General features: G+C 38.5%; 2 protein-coding genes across 3 annotated transcripts in view; both read left to right on the top strand.

Annotated features, from left to right (window-relative positions):
* The window catches only part of LOC122976244, a 1,153,509-nt gene that overhangs the window by 369,876 nt on the left and 761,046 nt on the right, over positions 1-22,587 (top strand). The window lies entirely within an intron of this gene.
* Positions 1-22,587, top strand: part of LOC122976266 (NGFI-A-binding protein 1-like) — a 43,759-nt gene that overhangs the window by 1,108 nt on the left and 20,064 nt on the right. The window contains exon 2 of one of the 2 annotated variants that reach the window (XM_044344668.1): positions 12,929-12,984. The gene's annotated coding sequence lies outside the window, so the exon portion shown is untranslated. Of the gene's footprint in view, positions 1-12,928; positions 12,985-20,141; positions 20,655-22,587 lie in introns of those variants that run through there. The other variant, XM_044344667.1, reaches the window with a different exon arrangement.

The following is a 22,587-nucleotide window of genomic DNA, read 5'->3' on the forward strand; positions in this document are numbered from 1 at the left end:
ACATAGTTTCTTTTTATCAGTTGATAAATTTTGGCAATTATTCACGTTGGTTTGAGGAAAAACTGTAAAAAATGTTGACCACGTCCTTTCTCATCGGCTTGATCCCCCGTCGGTGCTTTTCAGGCGTCCCAGCTGCCTCCGGCAATGAAACGAGCACAAATTTAGCTTTCTTAGAGGACCTCCCCGTGGTTTGTGGGAAAAATCATTTATTTTGTAGCAGCTGGTTTCATGGAGGAGCCTGACAGAGAATGACAGTAAGAAAAAAACTCTCCTTTGCAGCTCAAAATGTGCATAAAAGTTAATTTTAGAGTGTAGTTTACTATTTTATATCACAAATACTCTGTCATACTGTATCTTTATGTCTAGTTTTTTGTCATGTTTTCACACCAGTTGCTGTGATTTTGACGTCCTCAGAGGCTTTTAATTCAGTACTTGTGCTTTTTTTTAAGCATTTTTTCTTCTTTACAGCCATGTATCTTTGCCATGAATGTGTGGTTTTTTTTTTCTGGTTTCACGCCCAAAAGTTTCCAGAACTCCCTCAATGCATAAAAGTTATCATCAAGCAGACGCCAACAAAACCTACAGGTACTTTTCTTTCGCTCAGCAGCTGATAAACAGCTCAGCCACGACACGGCTCAGCTGTGAAGCGAATTATAGAGTGTAAAAGATGTGCACTCTGTAGCTGTGACCTTTCCCCCTCTCCAGGCAAACACCTCCACACCAAACCCACAGCAGCCGCCCCCCCAGCACGGCTGCCTGGACTTCAAAGGAGAGAGACTGGCGCGATACCAAAGTCATACTACAGCACTGTACAAAAAGTTTAACTTTTTTGCCTCATATTTTCCACCGTTGTCTCACGCAATGGCATTAATTAACGGAAACCGCCAACAACAGCAGATACATATCTGTCCTCCATAACTGTTCCATGGCCACAAGATTATATTGTTCCATCTGACCTTTGACCTCCAGTGTTTTTTGTTAGATATAACTGCTATTAGAGGGCAGAAGGATCCTCCTAACTTCAAGCATATCTGAGCAGGTTTATTTAGTTTCTAGGTGTCACTCTTGACTTCTATAAAGTCAGACTATTTGGTTTGAGTGAGAACATCTATGTGTTGTTATGTATTGATTATTGGCTGTTGTTGCTGTCAGTTTCACCACAAACTTCACAGATTTCACTCATCAGGTGTGTTTCTGACACCTTCAAAAATCTAATAATAAGCATTTTGTAGTTGTTTTTACAGGAATCTACATCTTATCTTCCACATATTTGTAAGTCATAATACTCTTTTTTTTCACATCAAGCATTTCTTTCATTCTCAAAATAGTTGTGGTTATTCCGAAAACACAATTATATCTGAGGCAAAAAAAGCTCATGTTTCATACCATCAGACCCTGCTATATACTCTACAGTAGTACTTTAAAGTTAGTTATTAGTGGTAGTTCTCTTAGTAGTAGTATGTATACTAAGCTAAGTAGTAATAATTGGAGTAAAGTAGAAGCAGCAGTAGTAGTAGAAGTAGTATGAGTGTGTATATGTAGTATAATGTTGCTGCAGTGACTCTGAGCTCCTCTGCTGCTGCTGGTCGAGCAGGACAACAGGGAGACTTTTTGTCTTGGCTGGGATCAATCGCTCCATAGATGACGCCCACTCAGCCAGGCTCTCCGTGGGCGGCCGGTAGCCCAGCAGCCCAGCAGGCCGGTCCAGTCCGGCCCCGCCTGGCCCTCCTCCGGCCCCCGCAAGCCTGCAGGGCTGGCTCAGCTCAGCAGGAGAGCTGCACTTTACATATGAAAGCCTTCAGCTGACACTCCAGTGAACTTTAAAGTCACTGTTGTTATGATCTACTTCCTGCTGAGGGAGGGATCATCCCCAACCAATGGGTTATCAGGGTGAAAGGGTGTTGTTTTTCAAAAATCTGACTTTCACCCGTGCTGATTTCGGAAAAGAAAAGAAGAGGAAAAATCCTATTTTTACTTTGTTTTAACTTAAATTCATCAAAGCTGCAACCACACAAAAAGGAACCGAGACCACCAAAATTCAAATGCAGTACTTTCAATATAGAAACTAGTCAACAACTACATCTGAGTTGTTGATTGAAAAAAATACTTTCACCTCGAGGTCCACTCAGATCCAGAGCTTTCTATAATATCACATGATCTTCATCACCAGATGGAGTTGTTAAAGAAACGTGGATGTTGATATTTCACTTTCAGGGCTTCTCGTGCACCTAAAAGTTGAAGTTTGAAGTTCATTCTTGACGTTGGAAACAACAGTTGACCGAATAATCCCACCTCAAGGTCCCTTTAGTAGCCACTCTGGAGCTTTCAATCATATAAAGCAGGTGATTCATGTTTTATGACAGGTTTGTTTACATCACTAATGGTTGTAAACGTTGGAGAAACTATAATGTTTTGTTGAGAAATACACAGAAATTTCACACTGAAACTCTTTTATTATATCATGAATATAACTTTAATTTATATGATGAAAAAATAAGTTTGGGGCTTTTGCATGTTCAAAACTGCAAATTTTAAACAGTAAGGATGTTTTTATTGCACTACACTGAATAAACACAGAAGTAGTATAACAGTTAATTATAAGATACATATGCAAGTTTAAATATTACATTTATATACAAAACAAATTAGCAACATGTATACGAACATTTAAGTAGTATTGGATTGTAGTGGCAGCATTTTGCACGTTAATCTCTTATAGTCACAGTCACAATGCAATAACAATAAAGACATTTACTTCTTGAATTTAACAAAGGAGTCTATTTCATTTCTATAGCTCCTCACACAGAAAGCATTTAGTTACTAAGTGTTGACATACAAGGTTAAATGAAAGAGAGATAACAACACAACAGTCTACAAAGGAAAGAAAAAGAGCAGAAGCAGACAGATCATGAGGTATTTGCCTGCGGCTGATGCTCCAGTCCAAACCATGATTCAACAGCATTTCATTTCCCGCAAAACGTATTTGCTGTTGAAATTTCGTTGTATATGAGTGTCATTTCCAGGAGAGAGGGTTGTCCTAACATACCACGCAAGTTGAATGAATTTCTGTGGAAACTATGAGTTTGACCTGAGAGGAAAACCTCTACAGGTGAAGCCTTACTGCTTCGGGCTGAGTGATGGTATCTGATTGAGGTTTTAGCAGGAAGCAAGAGAAGAGGGATTGGGTTTCACACCTACAGGGTTCAATACCTTGTTTGGTTCAAAAGGTCAAAGGACAAAACATAGCCAGGTTTTATTCCCAGTAAGTTTATAGTTTACTCTTTAATTATGCCTGATTTGTCAAAAATAATAGTACTTGTTTCTAACCCTAATTTAACACAACATTTTTGATATGCTGGTGTTTGTCTGTTATTTGTTCCAAGGACACTGATGGTATTTTCAGATTGAATGAGTTTATACTTTGCACCAGCCAAACTTAATGAGCCAGAGTTAGCCCAAGAGGCTAATCTTCATCTGTTGTCCTTAGCCAGATACGAAAACCTAAAAACAAGAAACTTTATTGTCTGTCACATAGTAACAGAAATTCCTCTTGATACAACTCAATCTAAAACAAAGTTAGACAAATGTAACAATAGCAACGTTTTGTTGCATATTAACCCTTTCATACATGGTAACAAGCAATAAAAAAATGATTACTCTGTGATTTAATAATTCATGCATGAAAGGGTTAACATATGCAGTATATGTTCATCAATGCAGTGGTGGAAGAAGTATTGAGATTACTTACTTAAGTAAAAGTACCAATACAGCAATGTAAAAATACTCCATTACAAGTAAAAGTCCTGCATGAAAAAGTACTACACACTGCTTTTTGTAAGACGTCAAAAGCCAAAAAGGTTGGAAACCACTGGTTTCATCTTTATCAATGTGTTGTATTTTAAAAGCTTGTTATATTATCCATTGTGTCAAATCTTCATCTGAAAGGAGTGGAAGTATAAAGTAGCATCACATGGAAATACTTAAGTAAAGTACAAGTACCTCAAAACTGTACTTAAGTACAGTGCTTGAGTAAATGTACTTAGTTACTTTCCACCACTGCATCAATTAGCATTGTCCCTGACAAATAAACTAATAAATTGAATGAAATCTAAAACAGATTGTTTTTAAAAAAAAAAACATAATGAGGAAACTTTTAATGAACATGTCTGCAAAGTTCACAAAATGAATGAATCTGCAAAACATGCAACGTATTTCATTTGTTTTCCCGAAAGTATCCACTTTTTCCTGTTTCGATGATTCAAAGTTCTTGGTTATGGTTTGGGAAAGATGGTGGTCTTGGTTAGATACTGAAAAAAGTTCACTTTCTAACCAAAACCACAATCTTTGCCAAACCTTAACCGAAGTGATTTTGTAGCCTGTCAGTCTGTATCAAACAAAGTGTTTGCTGGGTCGTCAAGCAGCATCTGAAACCTCTCTCCCCCACACCTTTCCGTCGTTGAAATTGGGGAGGTTGCATTCAAGTTTTGTTACTTTCCAAAACAGATAATCTGACAATCACACCGTGTGCATTTGTGTGCACTCCCAAGTGCAACACCATCATGAGCACATCCTTTGTACTGAGGTTATCTGAGAAATTTGCAATTCAGTACAAAGTCCAGAGGTTGTGATTCGTAGCACAACAAGCTAGTAAAGCTGTAAACAGAACCGCTTTCCTGCATATGTTCAGTGGTGTCTGCATTACACAGAACTACTCTCCGGAGACTGAAAATTTGATCGCTGTTTTTAGTCTTTGGAGCCGTTTCTAAACAAACTAACATGACTCTTCATGATGAAGGACTATGTCACCCAGTGCAGGAATAAGATATATCAGGCTTTGGATACACACACACAATACTTGATAGTAGATAAGTTCATTGTTGGTTTGACTCCAAACATGAGATTTGTTGATAAGAAGAAAAATATAGCTTTAACATTTGCCTTTTATTAACTGTAACCACAATCTCTCCCTTAAATTAACCATATTTTATTTGCCAAACCTTAAACATATTGTAGTTTCCATGAGCAGATATTTCAGAAAGTGAGAATTTTACAAATTTTACATGGCATTGAATGTAATCCGGGATTTTGCAGAATCATCTTGTCTCGCATTAGAGTTGCCACCATTTAGTCGTATATTAACATAATTATTAGGAGACAATGTTGCACCAGTGTTTAATACCTTCAACAAAAGCCTCTGAATCAACATTCAGACCATCATGAGACTAAAACTCTCCAGTGACACCAAACTCTACTGACATTTCTTTTAGTTTTGGGTTAAGCTGCTTTTCAGCTGAGTACCAGTTGGCAGATAACACCACTGAACGGTTAAATGAACAAAACAATCTTACAAAAACAATCAGTAGTCACAGGTTTTCCTGTCAGTTCTTGTGCAGGCGGTGATCTCGGTGGATGATATCTGATATTTAATTAAAGGCAGATACATTTTTATTTCCTCTGTGTGTTTGGCCCCGTTGTCTCGGCACTGTCTTATCAGTGTGTACATTAGTTTGTCAGCACGTCACTGCATTAATGTCACCAAGACAAATCCCTGTGCATTCAGTGTGCTTGGCGATTAAAGTGATGCTGGTTGTGATGTGCTGCAGGGACGTGGGCAGGGCGATGTGGGTACTTGTGCGTGAGGAGCCCTAAGTTGCAGAGGTTTTTTTCTAATTGAGTCAGGGACTTATGCTGGCAAGGTAGGCGTGTGAGTGGGGGGGAGACTAATCCCAAGCTGCTGTTGTTTTTCGTGCCTGCTGGCTCGAGATCAAAAACTTAACAGCAATAATCATGCAAAATGTGTGGCTTCACTTCAAAGCCTGCCTCAACTTTGCTCACTCTCTTGTAGCTCGCATTGTTTCATCATTTCCACCAGTTTTTCTTATCTTCTCCTTCCTTTCCTGCAAGGGATTTTTTTTCCCCTTTAGTGTTCATCTTTTGTCACATCTCAGCACTGTCAGTCCTCGAGGTTTGAAGGCGATCTGAGAGGTAGTCGTGACCTTTCGGTAGCAGCCCCAAATTAATACACTTAACAGATTAATCACACCTTCAGATAAGCTCAAAGCTGAGGCGTCTTTGTCACGCACAGACGCACACCACATCGAAGGCCGTTTGGTTTCTCTCTGACTGCAGTGGGTGGTTGTGGCAGAGGGAGCGTCAGCCTCCACCTGGAGATAGCAGACATGTCAGACGTCAGCAGCACTCTCAGGGTGAGGATGCCGTGGGCGGCGAGGGTCGCTGAGGCCCGTACGTGGCCAAAATGGGCAAATCCCCTCCACGTCAGCCCACGACCTGTCAGCAGGGAGCTACAGGGCCTCCCAACGAAGCTTTAAAGGTGCCACACGTAACATTTTAAGAGCAGCAAAAACTCCAGCACATTAATGACGCCTGGCCTTTTTTTTCTTCTGAACCCACTACTTTCATTACACATCAAATGATGCACACTTACACTTGAGGTGACGTTTTCGGTTTTAAAGCATAACAAAAACAAAACCTTGTAAATCATGGCACTAAAATCACTTGTACCCTGACAGAGATTGAGTTTTCTGGGCTCCTTTTTGCACCAAATATAAAAATGTACTGTTTTTATTTGAGTTTTTAAGCTCTGATGTGATGCACAATACCTTTCATATTTTACATTTTCTGTGTTTGTGTTCTGTAAAACTTCAGAGTTACACAATATAACATCAGTTAATCATCAGGGAATCAGTTGTGCTTTAACAACAACAACACAGTCAGAGCTTTAGACAGACTTAAAAATATATATACATGAATCCAAAGTCCAAATTCCCCAGAAGAGCTGAAGAAAGAAAGTGAAGAAGGTTTTGATGAGTCACCAACCAAACTGTACAAATGTATGTATGAGTAGTTCACAAAATCACAAAATCCCACATTTTATGTGTTTATTTAACCATTCAGTTATACTTTTTTGTAAATATTTTTCTCCCCAAATTATGAAAAATGAAAATGTTTCACTGTTCACTGTTATTTATTTACATAGACAGTCACATTATAAAATATTTAGTCAAAAAATATCAGACAAAACAAACATGTGAACAATATGAAACGTGTGTAACCGCAGAATTGAAACTCTTGTTCATGTGCAAATTCCCAGAAGTGTTACCAAGGAAATTAGCTAAATGTTAGCAACAGCTCTGACCAAGTATGTCAAATATTGATTGATTGATCCTAAAATTTCTGGAATGTGAGTCATGCAGATTGCATCGTAAATGATTCTACGTCATACACATTTTAAATAACTGCAAAAATTTACATCTGCAAAAAGTTTAGCCAGTAGAAAGTCTGTATTGTAGCATTGTTAGCATCTTAACATTAGCGGTAACAGTAGCACAATAATTTAGACACACTTGACTGCTTCAGAACTGAATAAATTCACAAATCTACCGCCATAACGTTGTGCGTTAGTTTACGTAGCTTCCGCGGTTAACATCCTTAAGGTTAGTGGTTATCAGCCGTCATTCCACTTTTTGCTTTTCCAATAAGCATAAACATGAACTTTGACCTGAAAAAATGTGTTTTTAATTCTAAGAAATATAGAATTCCACATGTAGCATGTTAGCATAAAGAAACAAAACAAACAGACACACTGACGGAGCGGCAGAGTGATTCACACTTGATCAGCAGATTGGATTTTATAGCAGTTTAACCTTTCAGCTGCAACACAATCTTTATAACCACAAGGCCACAAACTGAGCCCACTTTAGATGATGAGTCATCATCAGCATCTGTCAGGATGTGATAACACACCATTCTTGCCTTAAACACGTCATTTTTAATATTCAATCGAATTCTGATGATATTAAAGACTCAGATTTGTATGTTGTCCTCTCTTTGAGATAGCATCTGTCCCACCACCATCGGACGGACAGTTTTCTCATGAAGGGTTTTATCAGTCTTTCTAAAAAGCTGAAACCTAATACTGAGAATTTCTATCCAAATTCTACGGTAATTAGATCACTTGTTCTAATCTCCTGTTGTCCTGAAATCTTGATGTCCTTCAGAAGTCCAGTACTTCCGTACTTGGGCACAACAAGTCCTCCAAATGAAACGACAAAATGCATATGTTTGTCCATGAACTCTAAATCAACACAAACCGTTGGCAGAACGACATCATTTCTCTGTGTCTTCCAAAACCAATACAGATTATGTCTTTATATTCGCATTTGCAGTTGGTGCATTAAAAAAACCTGAGTGGAAACACAGAAAATGCAAGAAATTCTCACAAAAAAAAAAGGTTTTGCGCTTTTCTGAGGTGAAAAAATCGACAAATCGACAAAATCAAAATGCGACAAATTGCAATGGAAACAGATTTAGTGAATAAATCATGGCGTACTCTAAGACTTAAACGTCAACTTACGTTTCCGTTTCACTGAAAAGATGAAAAACAGCATCAGACGGAAACATCAGATCATCTTCCGTCATCATTTAATTACGTCACCTCGTTGCACCCTCTTCTTCTGAAATTCTTTAATGGCCCCGAGTGGAAAAAAAGCATCACCAGCTGTTTATCTTGAGGTGCCAACTCCAAATAGTCGCAAAATGGCAGTGGATGGAAACACACATTCAGGCTCCTTCATTTTACACTAAATTCCTGAGTATTTTGCAGGTATTTAACAGTTAATATTTAGGACATTTTACAGAATGTGTGGTGGTTTCTGCAAATTAACAACTGCGTATGAATCCAATTATAATGAGGGGATACCTACCAACTAACATAACCCTTTTTTTTAATGTTTTCTCATTATTTGTACGAAATTGCACTAACCTTTCTGTAAAATTAACTGTTAAATACCTGTAAATTACATAGAAAATGTAAATGTAAATTAAATAAGGGACCTTCATCATCATGGCTACAATAACGTGATTAAGGTTCGGGGACATTTGTGGTCTTTGTTTTTAAAAAAAAACAATGCTGACTCGTGGTCAGAAACGGGAAGTGAACAGCGATGTCACGTATGAAAGTTTTGTTGAGTCATATGCTGCGTTCACATACATCGCGTACTTCTAGTTTTTACTTTTAGCTCGTACTGCAGCTGCCCTTATAAAGTATGCACTGTTGCACGCGGTATGCATGACCCAACATCCTGGTATTTTTAGCATATTGCATTTGACATTCTATGTATTGGGACATACTTGATCTTTTTCTGGCATACTACATAACATCCCCAACCTCCTCGCTAATGCAGACTTTGTTGCTCTATAATAACATGATTGCTGAATATAAATATGTGACATTTTTTCCAGGGAGGAGAGTCTGTTTCCAGGCTTCTTCCTCATGCAGGTAATTTTTGACTTAAAGTAGAGGTACATGCGATGTGAAGGCAGCAGATTTCCATGCTGGCAGATTTGCAGGCAGCAGGGCCCCTATAGCTGTTTCTGCAGTCCACACTCTGCAGTAAAGTTTCACACACATAAACACACTGCGGGAACACTGCAGTCTCTATCTGTATGTCACATAACCTCCGCCTACGCACACTACGCCCACACACATCCTTGCCCAAAACGCCCACACAAGTGTAATGTGTGCTCAAAGACACACACACACACACACACACACACACACATATCGCCCCTATACACACTCCCCGCCCACGCAGGCACACACGTGTTCAGTCAGACATAAGCCGCTCATACCATCCCACACTTTCTCAACAGACACAAAGTAAGACTCTGCTAACCGGGGAGGCTGTGCAAACACACCGGCTTCAGCCCTGCATATTCACACACACTCAAACTCTCCAATGCCGTGGCCTCTGTTGTAAATTCAAGAAATATGTTGTGCTTTTATGGAAAGAAAACCTGCTTGGCTGCTTAGCTGTTTTTGATTTCACAACATTTTTTTTTTTTTCTTTTTTGTCACGCCCGTTTAAAGTGTGTCTGCCACCCAAAACGCCAACATAATACTGGGTGGAGACGACAATAGGGAGCAAATGGCACTAAACTCAAGAGGAGTTTTTTTTTTAAATTTTAACTCCTGCTTTTGGCATCATAGTCATCCTGTAACCCATATTCCCTCCAAATGAAAAGGGACACTCCATGACAAGCACTACCACCGCCTGGAGACTGAATCATGCTGCTCTGTTGTTCCTCTCCTTATTTTTATTTTTTTTTCTTTCCTCCAAAAGAGGAACTTGGATGAAAAGAGCTGCTTTTTTAGAGCGCAAAGTGTTGAGGATGTGGGTTGGTGGGAAGGGGAGGGGAGGAGAGGGGAGGGGAGGAGACAGAGGGGAGCAGAGCAGCGTGGGCGCTCTGACAGGGCGAGGGGCTGACAGGCCCAGGCGTGGGCGTGTCATTGAAATGTGTTTCTACTCCGGAGGGGGGGGGGGGGGGAAGAAGAAGAAGAAGAAGAAGAAGACGACGGGAAGGGGAGGGAAAAAAAAAAAAAAGTTGCAGGGAAAAGAAAAGGAAAAGAAGAAAACGAGAGGGAGAGGGAGAGAGAGGCAAGCCGCTGCAGAAATTAAACGAACAGGCGTCTCCTGAAAAGTGAAATATGAAGAGGCTCCTTGCCAAATGAGATACATCCACTGTTTGGAGGTTTCAGTGGGAGGGGAGGACGCAAAAAAAAAAAAAAAAACCAGGAAAAAAAAAAGAAAAGTGACGCCTACTCTTTGGGAATGATTGACAGGACGACATGAAAGCAGATTGCTACTGTCGTGTGAAAACCTTGTAACTCTTGCTCTCTCTCTGTGGTTTGTGTGTTTTTTAGGAGTAAATTGAAGCGTGAGAGGAGTTTTTGTGGTTGTGGAAAACATTTTATCAAATTAACTCAAGAAAAGATTTAAAGTGGGGACACACACATGATGACTGATTGGACCGAAGCCGGACCAGAACTGTTCCGGTTTGGGTCGACAGTCAGCAGCATAGAATCATACAGTGTGTGATATTCAGATCCAGTCGCTGCTGCTGCTTTTAAAGATCTCCTCCAGGCGTGTATTAAAGACATATGGAAATATGCTTGGAACAATAATGTGTGTCTGATATGGTTTTTCCACCAAAAAATAGTATAATTACTACATTAAAATCCTTAAAATGGCATCTTCTCTTCTCTCCGTCATTAAAAAAATCACATAAATATGCAAATATATTTCATTTCAGAAGTTTTCCTGCTGCACATAAGATGTCTCCTCCTTCTCTGTAAAGTCCATTCTCAGTGTTTGTGCACTGAAGGCTTCAAGTTTCACACTTATGCAAGTTGAATGTTGGACCATGATTGGCTCCAAACTAGTTGTGATGTCACAAATCACACTCGTAGGCCCGGCTGTTAAGATTTAACTTTCCCCCTTCAGCAGATGAATTTTTGCGTGGAGGAGGACTTTAAACATGTTTGATACTTGCGACCATTGACGTCACTAGCCTATCAGGGTACAGCTAATTAAATAAAAGACGGGGGGGAAATGGCGAGCAAACTGAAACGGAGGAAAAGATGACTGAGCTGGAAAGAGTTACGCAGACCAGCCAGAACCTGAACTTCACTCACCTCCAGCAGTCTCTCCATCCAGGATCTCCACCCAAAAATCTCAGCGCAAACTGCTCCGCATGTAAACAGAACAAGCAGCTGTTGCCATCTGTGTTTGTTTTAGTACAAGAATACACGATCATTTACTTTCTTGTTGGATCTGTGAGAGTTAGATGTCATGTGTGTACTGTGTATATATTAAGCTACTGTCTGCAGCTGGTTAGCTTAGCTTAGCATAAAGACTGGAAACAGGGGGAAACTGCTAGCCTGGCTCTGATCAGAGGGAACAAAATCCACCTACCAGCACCTCTGAAGCTCACTAATGAACAGGTTATATCTTGTTTGTTAAATCTGTACAGAAACCAGTGTGTGAAAAGCAGTGGTGGAAGAAATATTGAGATATTTTACTTAAGTAAAAGTCCTGCGTTAAAAATAAAACGTACTAATGTCCCCACTCAGTGTTATATTTATTGTATATAATGTATACGGATATATAGTGCATGTAAAAAGTATTCACTCTTGGAATTTGTCATAATTTGTTGTCTTAAAACATTTGAATCAAAGAAGATTTAATGTAGATTTTTTTGACACTGATCGACAGCAAATTACAAATGTAGAAAAAAATATAAAAGCGTCTGTTTTACATGTAAAATATTGATCTGAAAAGTAGCTGTGGAATAAATGTGGTGGACTAGAAAGTACAATACTTCACCCTGAAATTTGGTGAAGTGAAAGTATAAAGACGCATAAAATGGAAATACTCAAGTAAAGTAAAAGTACCTCAGAAGTGTACTTAGGTACGGTACTTTCCACCACCTGTAAAAAGGACAATTCACCCTTTTATGGGTGTATATGTGACTGTTTCTTGGCCTTACCTTACTTTACTTTATTGGACAGATCAATCTTCTCATGTAACTCTTGGTCATAAAGTGATAAAACACATTTCCCGAGATGTTGATCTGCTCTTTTAAGGGACCAAAAAGTAGCTTTTAAGTCAATTCTGGAGCAAAAACAATCAGTTTTTACGTCTTTTTGTGTGTATTTCTGGCCGATAAACTTGATCTGATTTTTGTCCTCTGTGAAAACAATCATGACAACAAGCTGTCTGTGCAGAAAAGAAGCAACAGGAGTTGTACAGTAAGGAGCAGGGATAGGCAGTGGTGTAAAATTTGTGAAACTGGGACTTGTGGGAACAGGCAGCCTGGGTGTCGACCTACCTCACAGTGTGGGTGGACATCCTATTTCCTGCCGGCGCTATCGTTTTAATTGGCTCTTGTTTGGTGCTTGTTGTTAGATATTGAGTACAGTGTGTGTGTGTGTGTGTGTGTGTGTGTGTGTGTGTGTGTGTGTGTGTGTGTGTGTGTGTGTGCAGGTGAGGGAAAGGGGAGTAAAGCGAGGGAGGTCATAAGAGAGAGATATGAAGCTGATATTCCACCTCTTCTCAACTCCTTTCAGAGTCTGATTTGATCCCCGTCTGCTCGGAGGCTGATCCATCGGAACGCCGTTAGAAGGTCATATCTGCATAATAACACACACACACACACACACACAAACACACATATATATGAGCACAAACACACACAAACACACACACACACACACACACAGAGCAGCCAGACGTGGATTTCAAGGCTGAAGGTGGGCGGTGTGGAATCCTACCTGCCTACCTGCTCCATGTGTGCATTTGGAAAACACATCATTAAGCGTGAAAGTTCATGCTTGACTTTGGGAGCTTGACAAAACACTCCCGACTCAAGTTTCACTTACTCGCTTTTTCCGGAGCTTTCAACCGTACCACAAGGTAAGCAGACCTGGAGTTTATTTCTACTAGTTTTTACTATTACTGCTACGTCAGCGGAGGTAAGTCTGTGTCTTAAAGTGGCTTGTAAAGAATGATCATGATCATGAGTCACATGACCCTTAAGTGCAATAACTTCACCTTGATGAGAGGCTATATATACTTCCTTCCTCTCTTTGTTCTGTCTTTTTGACCTCAGCCATGTTGCAGGTGTCCTCTAAGTGAATTTCCTTATTTAATATTTGATTTATTTTTATCACACACAATTTCTGTTGAGGTTTGATTTGATTTTAACAATTTTGTTCTGTCTTTGCAAAGATTAAACATACAAACAAACCGACCTTGGATTCCTGCCTCATGTATGGGTCTCAAACACACTCAGCCTCGATATTTTTATTATTAATACCAGGTGTTGCTTGTAGTGATGAACCTAAAGAGAATTTATAATTTTAAGGTGAGTTTCAGCTCATTGTTTATCTGTCTGGCTGCAACTTTACTGTTCTGGTTCACTCTCAGCGCTCTCATAGTGTCGTTTTGGGCCGCAGCAGGCAGCTGTTTTCAGAGAAAACACTAAAAAAAAGTCACTGTACACTACCTGTAGACTAGCTGGTGAACATAGTGGAGCATTTAGCAGCTAAAGAGCCAGATATTTCCCTCAGGAGTTGGTAGAGAGCAAAAACAGAGTGAATACTGGACTTACATTCACCAGGTGGACAGAAACACGACTCCACATGAATGATGATGTTGCTCCGTAACTGCTGGATGTGGAGATAAGTAACTATTGAAAACGCGCTGAGAGTGAACGAAAACGGTAAAGTTGTAGCCAGACAAAAACTAAACAATGAGCTGAAACTCACTAGAAAGCTGCAGAGTCACTGATAATTCTGTAGACATTATTATTAAAAGATATCGATCATAGGGACTTTGACGCTAATACGGACAAGAAGTCCTAAAAGTGCTATAAATAAAATCATAACTCCTTCTGCTGATGAAGACCATGTCATACAGTTGCTAGCTCCTTAAAAAGCTAGTAAGGGAACCTTGAGTTGGGATTGAACAGCAGACATTGTTGGAAAAAGGTGCAAAACTCACCAGAAGTTCCTTTAATTCAGTCATATTTTGCAGTTTATCACATGTCATAAAGGGTTTACAGCTTCTATTCTATCAATATATTAACCCTTTAATATTCACATAGTATATGTAATTTATATTTGTTAAACAAATATCATAAATTAGTTTATTTGGAGGTTTTTTTGGAGGTATATTTTACATTTTAGTATCAGTGTCCCACAGGAACAAAGTTACTGTAAGATTTAAAATTCCAGCATAATCTGCAGTTTTGCTTTGATATTTGTTTTAGTTTCCTTCTGAAATTAATTAGAGGATCTGAAAAGCAAGCAGTCCCACCCCATCCGCCCCCTCATTCACACACACACACACACACACACACACACACACACACATACACACACACACACACACACACACACTACAAATACTAGTTTTCTCATCATTTGGGGCTTTTGAAGACACATAAAAGAAGCTGCAGCGTCGAGTGTAAATTGTACTTCTTTTATTTTATTTTGCTGCTGTGTTCGGGGTGTAATGACGGTGGGGGTGGTGGTGGGAGGGCAGGATGTTGGAGGGTGGGGGGGTGGGGGGGGTTTGGATTGACAAAAGCCGTTCTGGTTTGGTCCCCGGGGTGTTTCGGTGGTGGTGGCTGGCCTAATTCCCCAAAATAGCTCGTTGATGGGGAATCAGGCAGAGTCAAAGCGATCGTGTGGAGATTTGATTTGAGCTGCTCGGGGCCCTGATGAGCGCTGAGGGCGTCACTCTGCAGTCTGCCAGGAGAGTTTACAAGCTCTCTGCTTTTTTTTTTTGGGTGGGCTTCATCTTACATGCAAATATTAAGTGGAGGTTTTTTTAGCGTGTGAGTGTTTGCTCTCTCGGTACGCTGGCTGGTTTTATGGCAGTTTTTTTGGAAGCTGCAGGAAGTGAATTTCATTTACAGTCACAGGAATATTTTCCTCCCATCATTTTTCATTTCAGATGTTTGATGATGGACGCTGTGACCTCTGACCTTTCACCTACTTATTGGTGTTTACATGAGATCATTCAGGAAGTGACGCTTCAGGAGTCTCAGCTCACTGATGAGAATATAAAATCTATACTGAAATCAGCTGTAAAAGTAATAGCAGAAGCACGCTAGTACTGGAACTATTAATTTCAATACTACTAATATCACTTATAAAGAAAGTAATAGTAGTAATATATGTCTTGATACTTGAAACTAACCAGCACTGATGCCACTAGAAGGAGAAGTCGTAGTAGAATTAGTAACATGTGTGCCAGTAACAGTAGCAGTAATAGTAGTATCAGTAGTACTAGTGGTAACAATAGCAGTGGTCAAAGCTGTTGATTTGTACAAGAAGTAGTAGTAGTAGCAATAGAAGTAGTCCAAAGTTTATAACACCTACTTGTTGCAGTACTAGAGGGAGTTGTATGAGTAGTAGCTGTAGTACTTTATTGTCATATTTCTAAGAAATGTATCTTTACCATAAAAAGGTGCAGTCAGCGCAGAAATACAATGAGTAGTAGCCTAGTTGTTTCAGTACCAGTAACTGTAGTACTAGTCGCTGTAGTACAGTAGCAAAAGCAGCAGTAATTGTAGTAGTGGTAGCAGTACTTGTAAAATTAAGGACTTATGGTAGCAGTAGTGCAGGCAGATGTGTAATTTGTAGTAGCAGCAGTATCAGTAGTGGTAGTAGTATTCATACAAGAAGTAATAGTTGTGCGACTTGTATACGACCTAATTTATGCAGTACTAGTGGGAGTTCAGTGTCAGTATCAGTTGTACAAATACAGGTGCAGTGGTAGAATTAGCAGTTCTTGTGTTAGTCGTTGTAACTGAGTAATAGCAATGGCAGTAATAGTAGTAGTGGTATTTAGTTAGTTGAAGTTGTATAAGTAGAATGAGAAGTAATACTCTAGTATAGCAGCAGTTAAGTGGTAGCAGTGTTGGTTGTATCAGTATCAGTATATGTATGAGTAGTAGCTGAATTGAAAGTGTGCACTGTACTTTATATAGATTTACCACTGCAGTATTTATACTCCTATAATTATAAACACTGTGGTTGCTTCACAGTATCCTTTCTGTCTGTGTGTGTTCATCAGTTCATTTCAATGAGCTTTAAAGGAGCAAAGTTAATATAACAATATTGTCAAAGTGTTGCAGATAGAAATCAGCTCAGTCACATTTGGAAAACCCGTTTTTAGCTGCACATCAGCCACAAGCAAAACCAGTGAGAATCACACACACATACTGTGCCCAGGGCTTCCTGCTACCCACTTCCCTGTGTTGGAAACCATTTGCATGCGCCGTCACATCACTGCTGATTGTAAAAATTTGTGAAATCTGAATTGAACATTTGCATCCAGCCCCTGTTTCATTGACGTACTTGCGCAGCGCTCAACGTTACAGACTCACACGTGACCAAACTGAGTATACAGATATCAGTCAGATGACGACGACACACACCTTTCATGTGTCGTCACACTCATAATGTCACACAGATGCATTTTAAAAACAACATCAACGTGTTTGAGCGTGAGCGTGCTAGAAAACTCCCTTTTCAGGAAATGTTGTTTATGCCAGGTGTAGGGAATGTTTTTGTGTTTCTTCTTTATTTTTTTTCTCTAAGTTTGCAACGTAATTCCTTTGAAAATTGTCCAAAACAAGGAACCCTCAAGAAAAGTTTGAACCACAGCTGGAATATTTCCTCTTTCTTCTGGAGCACGTCAAAGAGAAAGTGATGCCCGAGAGCAATTTTTTTCCTCAAAATTCCACCAAATTTTTTAAATGCCCATGTGTCCCTTTGTGTACAGTTTACGTAATTTCCAAATATCCATCAAAAAATGTCAAATTCAGCATTAAACTTGTTACTTCACCACTAATGTCAAGTTCTCATGATGATTCATTGTTTTTGTCCTTCATGTTTAAACTTTGTGGTTAAATTTCCAGGAAATGTTGAATAATTAAAAAATTTTTGTTGCATCATAAAGCATGAATGTATACATTAAACATAGAGAAATTAAACATATACATATTTTTAAAAGGACATTATGTTGATACATCACATATAACAAATATGAATATACAGAATTAAATGTACATGTACAAAACTGTGATTTTACTACATAATTCACATTGCACATTAGCATTTTATATAGACTAAATTTACATTATTTTCATGTTACACCCTATATGTATATGTATACAATATGTGTGTGAAATCATTTTTAATTTAGACAAAATACACATATTTACAAGTTTTATATAAACAAAAGTGCATATTCAAACAGGCAACAATAGAAATAAACATACACCATTCAGAGAAAATACATATATTATCAAAAACTACAGACAGATCACAGAGAATTATATAATTATAAATGTATATGTATGCGTATACTGTATATATACTGTATATAGGTACATTATATGTAATCTGTGTCTATATGTTTATGTGACACGTGTAATTCTTGTATTTACTGTATGTATGTATGTGCGTGTATGTATGTATATACAGTATATATATGCATATGTATATGCATATATATGTGTCTGTGTGTGTATATATATATGCATATACAAGAATTACACATCACCTGAAGATATACAGGGTGTCTATATATATGCACTATATGTGTATGTATGTATGTGTGTATATATATGATGTAATTCTTGTATATACATACGTACATACACATAAATACATTTATATACTGTATGTGTGCATATATGTATATATGTATGTATATATATGTGTGTGTGTGTATATACTATGTATGTATGTTAATACAAGAATTATACGTCACATATAGATACAGATAATAATGTACATGTGGACACATATACAATATATACTTATAAAGAAAAGATACTGTATACAAAAAATATACATATAAATACATCAGATATACTAATACTGATATCTGATGGCCTTACAGTGTGTATACATACTGTATGTAAAAATATATATACATGCGCATATTTTACATGAGGAAAATATACATGTGGACACATTGTACATATAAAATATATACTGTACTTATAATTAAAACTTGTATCTAACATACACATATAAGCACCATTTATAGAAATTTAATGAATAGTTTCATTTTGCAGACAGATTTGCCCTTTTTATAGAAAAAGGAGAAACATTTCAACTATTTTAAGGTAATGTTACACCTCATGCATGTATGTGATCAATATCAGTAACTATTGACTATTGGTTTTAAAAAATATTTACTGTTCAGCAGCAAATAAGTAAATAGTCTCCACAATGATGATGTAGTTTGAGAGCATGAAGTGTGCAAACTGCTGTGTGTCTGTGGGTGTTGAACCTGCCTGTGTTTGGTATTCCGTGCAGAAAGCCTCCCACGCCCCGTGTGTCCGCCCACGCACGGATTTGCGTCACGCAGGGAGCAGCGTGGGCGAGAGAGAGAGAGAGAGCGAAAGAAAGAGAGAGAGAGAAAGACAGAGAGAGAGAGAGAGAGAGAGAGAGGAATATCCCACTTTAGTGTGGTGCGCGTCAAGCTGCGCGCACGTACAGCGTAACAGACAGGAAGAGCTGAGAAAACAAAAACATGACAAGTTTGAGTTGACATTAAAAGAGGACATAAGCATAGAGGAGATTATTTACATATACCGTTCATATTATTCATATTAATTAGTGAAGTCTGTCTGGAAATTCTACAGCCTGCACAAACACAGTTATTCACAACGATGAAAAATGATAAAATGCAAATCATGACCAGCAAAAAAATACAAATTCACTGAGTGATGACCCCTCTGACTCATTAGTATGTAGTACTGCAGCTGGGAGGGGAGAGCGACTCCCTTATATGATGTAATATGAGGCATTGTTGGAGAAACAAAAGCTTGTTTTAAAGGTGCTGCTCTAATTTCTGCCTTTATGTCTCGTTAAACTAATAAAATCACACATTAATCTTTAACAGGATCATTTTCATGATACATAAACTGTAAATCCAGTAAAAAAAATCAACCTGCAAGTTGCTCTTTAATATTAATTACATGTAGGATCTAAACTATTTTATGGTTTTATATTTTTATTAATAATAACCTTATTTTAAAAAAAGTTTTAACTTGTGAAGTGTGTTTTTAACCATTTATATTTTGTGTTTTATATAATTTTTGTGTTTTTATGCCTCGGCGCCATGACAGTTCGTCCCATTCGCTTGTGAACGCAATATCTCAGGAACGACTTGAGGGAATTTCTTCAAATTTGGCACAAACGTCCACTTGGACTTAAGGATGAACTGATTAGAATTTGGTGGTCAAAGGTCAAAGATCACTGTGACCTCACAAAAGATGTTTCTGGCCATTACTTAAGAATTCATAGGCTAATTGTGACAAAGTTTCACACAAATGTCTAATAAAATGATGAAAATGATGAAATTTTATATCGAAGAGGTCAAAATTCTTGAAACTCAACTGTTGAAGAAAGATTTATAACTTTAAATATCATACCATGTAATAAAGCTTTAATGTTTTTACGGGTATTTTTATTTTTGCTGTTTTAAAAAACGTGCAACACTGAGATCAGATTATTAGATCCAAAGTCAAACAAAAGTGCATTTATAAAAATCAGTAAATAAATGTATTTTAGGTGGAATTTTTCTTATAATGTGAGAACTTGGCATATATATTCATTTTAATAGTGGTCTGTGGATATAATCAAAATGCACAGACACAAACTTTTCTCACTTTTCTACATTCTCGTCACCGGTGGTTTTATTGTGTTGCGCAGGCAGGAAGTGTGTGCGTGTGGCTGTGGGTGGTTTAACGATAGTTTAACAGTGCAGGGGAGTGGAGAGACGCTGGGAGAGGACTCAAACACTCACACATATTCACACACACACTCACTCACTCACACACACTCAGCGTAGTCGGGCGAACACACACACTTGGAGGAAAAAGACGCACCGAAAGACGCACGAAGGTCAGCGGCTTTTTCTGACATTCTGCGCTTTTTTTTTTTCCTCTTTTCTCTCAACGGTAGGAGACAGAAAAAGTTTCCAGAAAGAGAGACAGAGACAGAGGAGAGGAGTGTCGCTCGGTCTGAGCAAGCAAAGACAAGCAGTCCGCTCTTTGGCTTCTTTTTTTTTTTGGCCTGGAATTTATTTTTAAATTTGTATTTTTCATTTTACGCGCCCGGCTGTGCTGTGGGATCTCTTCTTTGCGGGCTTTCTTTTTTTTTGCTTATATTGACACCAAGGCTTTGTGTTGATAAACAGAAGAGCGAGAACTAGAAGAAAACCCGGACCAGGGCGGACCAAAGGGGGCCAAACACTCACCAGGTAGACACAATTAGACATGAACGCACAGGATTTAATCCTGCATGTTACCTGCTGCTGCTGCTGCTTTAATTCCCTACACAGCTACATTGTGCAAAGGTAGCGAGCTTGTAGCACCACAAAACGGTCAGCTGCTACAGAAATATTGTAGGAAATGCTTAAAAATATCATAGAGGATCACGTAAACTTACACTATAGCGATAAAAAAAATAGCTCAAATGCCATTGAAAACCCAATATTGAGCATCATATACAGACTACAAGTGTGTGTGTGAATATTATAGCAATGCTTTAAGACATGAACATACCTTAAAGCACAACTATAGCTACTTATATGCTTGATAAATGAGCATTATGGGAGTTATAGTGCAATTATTTGAATTATCGTAGCATTTGTCATTTGGGTTCCGTATATTCTGTGTTTTAGAGCTATTTTCTGCAATATTCACTCTATAATTTTACTAAATGTGGTGTTTAAAATGTTTTTAGAGACTAAAGACAGCTCATACACACTCATCTGTATGAGCACGTTTTTGTATTCCAAGTCATCATAGTGATTAGTGATGATTAAGTTGCAGCACAGTTGTGCAGCATTGAGAAATTGGGGAAATCTACTGAATCACAAATCAAAGTATTCCTCATCTTGTTGAGGGGGGGTTGAAGAGGAGGAACCCCATCCTGCTGCGTGGCACTTCACCTGGAAAACTACATGTGTGTGTAATCTTAAGTGTGCGTGTGTGTGTGTGTGTGCCATTGTGCCAGTGCACGCCTCGCTTATCCAGGTGAAAAGCTGAACTCGCTAAACTCGCTTTGTGAAGCAGGACTTCAATTAGAGGCTCCCATTCACAGACGCCTATTACACCCAGAACACACACACGCACACACTTACATACACACACACACACACACACACATCTGCTGTGATAAAACTGGAGTAAGATGGCAGGCTGTTGGATGTGAGCAGTGTTTGTGCAGATGGTTGATGAACTAACACACTAACAATGAGCATTATGGAAGCTGTTTAAAAGAAAATGAATCAAAGCTTTGTTTTATTAGTAGAAACAAAGACTGTGATGTTTTTAAAGCTGCAGCTATGAGGGTTATTTTATTCTCCAGGCAGAGGTTTGTTTTAGCAGCAATTTACCTGTGAACGTTACTGATCACAGAGACAATAATCTACCTTCACACTGCAGTGTAGTGATACAGTTTGTTGCCACCAGCTTCAACAGAAGTGACAGCCTTTGTGCTGGTCGTATTCTTGCATTTGAATAGAAGCAGGTAGAAAAAAGTGGTTCCTTTGATTAATCAATTCATTGTTTAGTCTATGAATTGCCAGAAAATAGTAAAGAAATGCCTGTTTTTATTTCTCACACATCAAGGTGATGTGTTCAAATGTCTTGTTTTTGTCCGACAACAGTCCAAAACCTGAAACATATTCGGTTTCCTTCATATATGACAAAGAAAAGCAGCAAGTCTTCACATTTGAGGAGCTGAAACTGGTGAATTTTTTGATTAGTCGACTAATCTTTAATTAATTTACAATCTGCAGTTAAGTTTTAAAAGCAGTTCTTACAATCTGAAGACTAAGTGAACATGTGAACCTTTGCATTGGTTTAAATGTTACGTTAATGAGGATTTATAGTTTGCGTTAAAGGGTTACCGCAAAGCTTCGCAGGCTACGCAGATGTCTGCCATAGTTTGAATAGATCTGCTCAAAAATTCAACTCACTCCCACAATTCAAGGAAATGTCTTCTCTTTATTCAACCAACAGTCCAAAACCTCAAAGATATTCAGTTAACAGTCATATTTGATAAAGAAAAGCAGCAAGTCTTCACATTTGAGAAGCTGTAACGACTAATCGATTAGTCGACTCAGTTAATTTATAATTTTCAGTGATTCAAAAGCAGTTGGTCAGCTTGTGCTGTTCATGTTCTCT

This window comes from Thunnus albacares, chromosome 24 (assembly GCF_914725855.1).
Source record: "Thunnus albacares chromosome 24, fThuAlb1.1, whole genome shotgun sequence".
In the NCBI taxonomy this organism is placed as follows: domain Eukaryota; kingdom Metazoa; phylum Chordata; class Actinopteri; order Scombriformes; family Scombridae; genus Thunnus; species Thunnus albacares.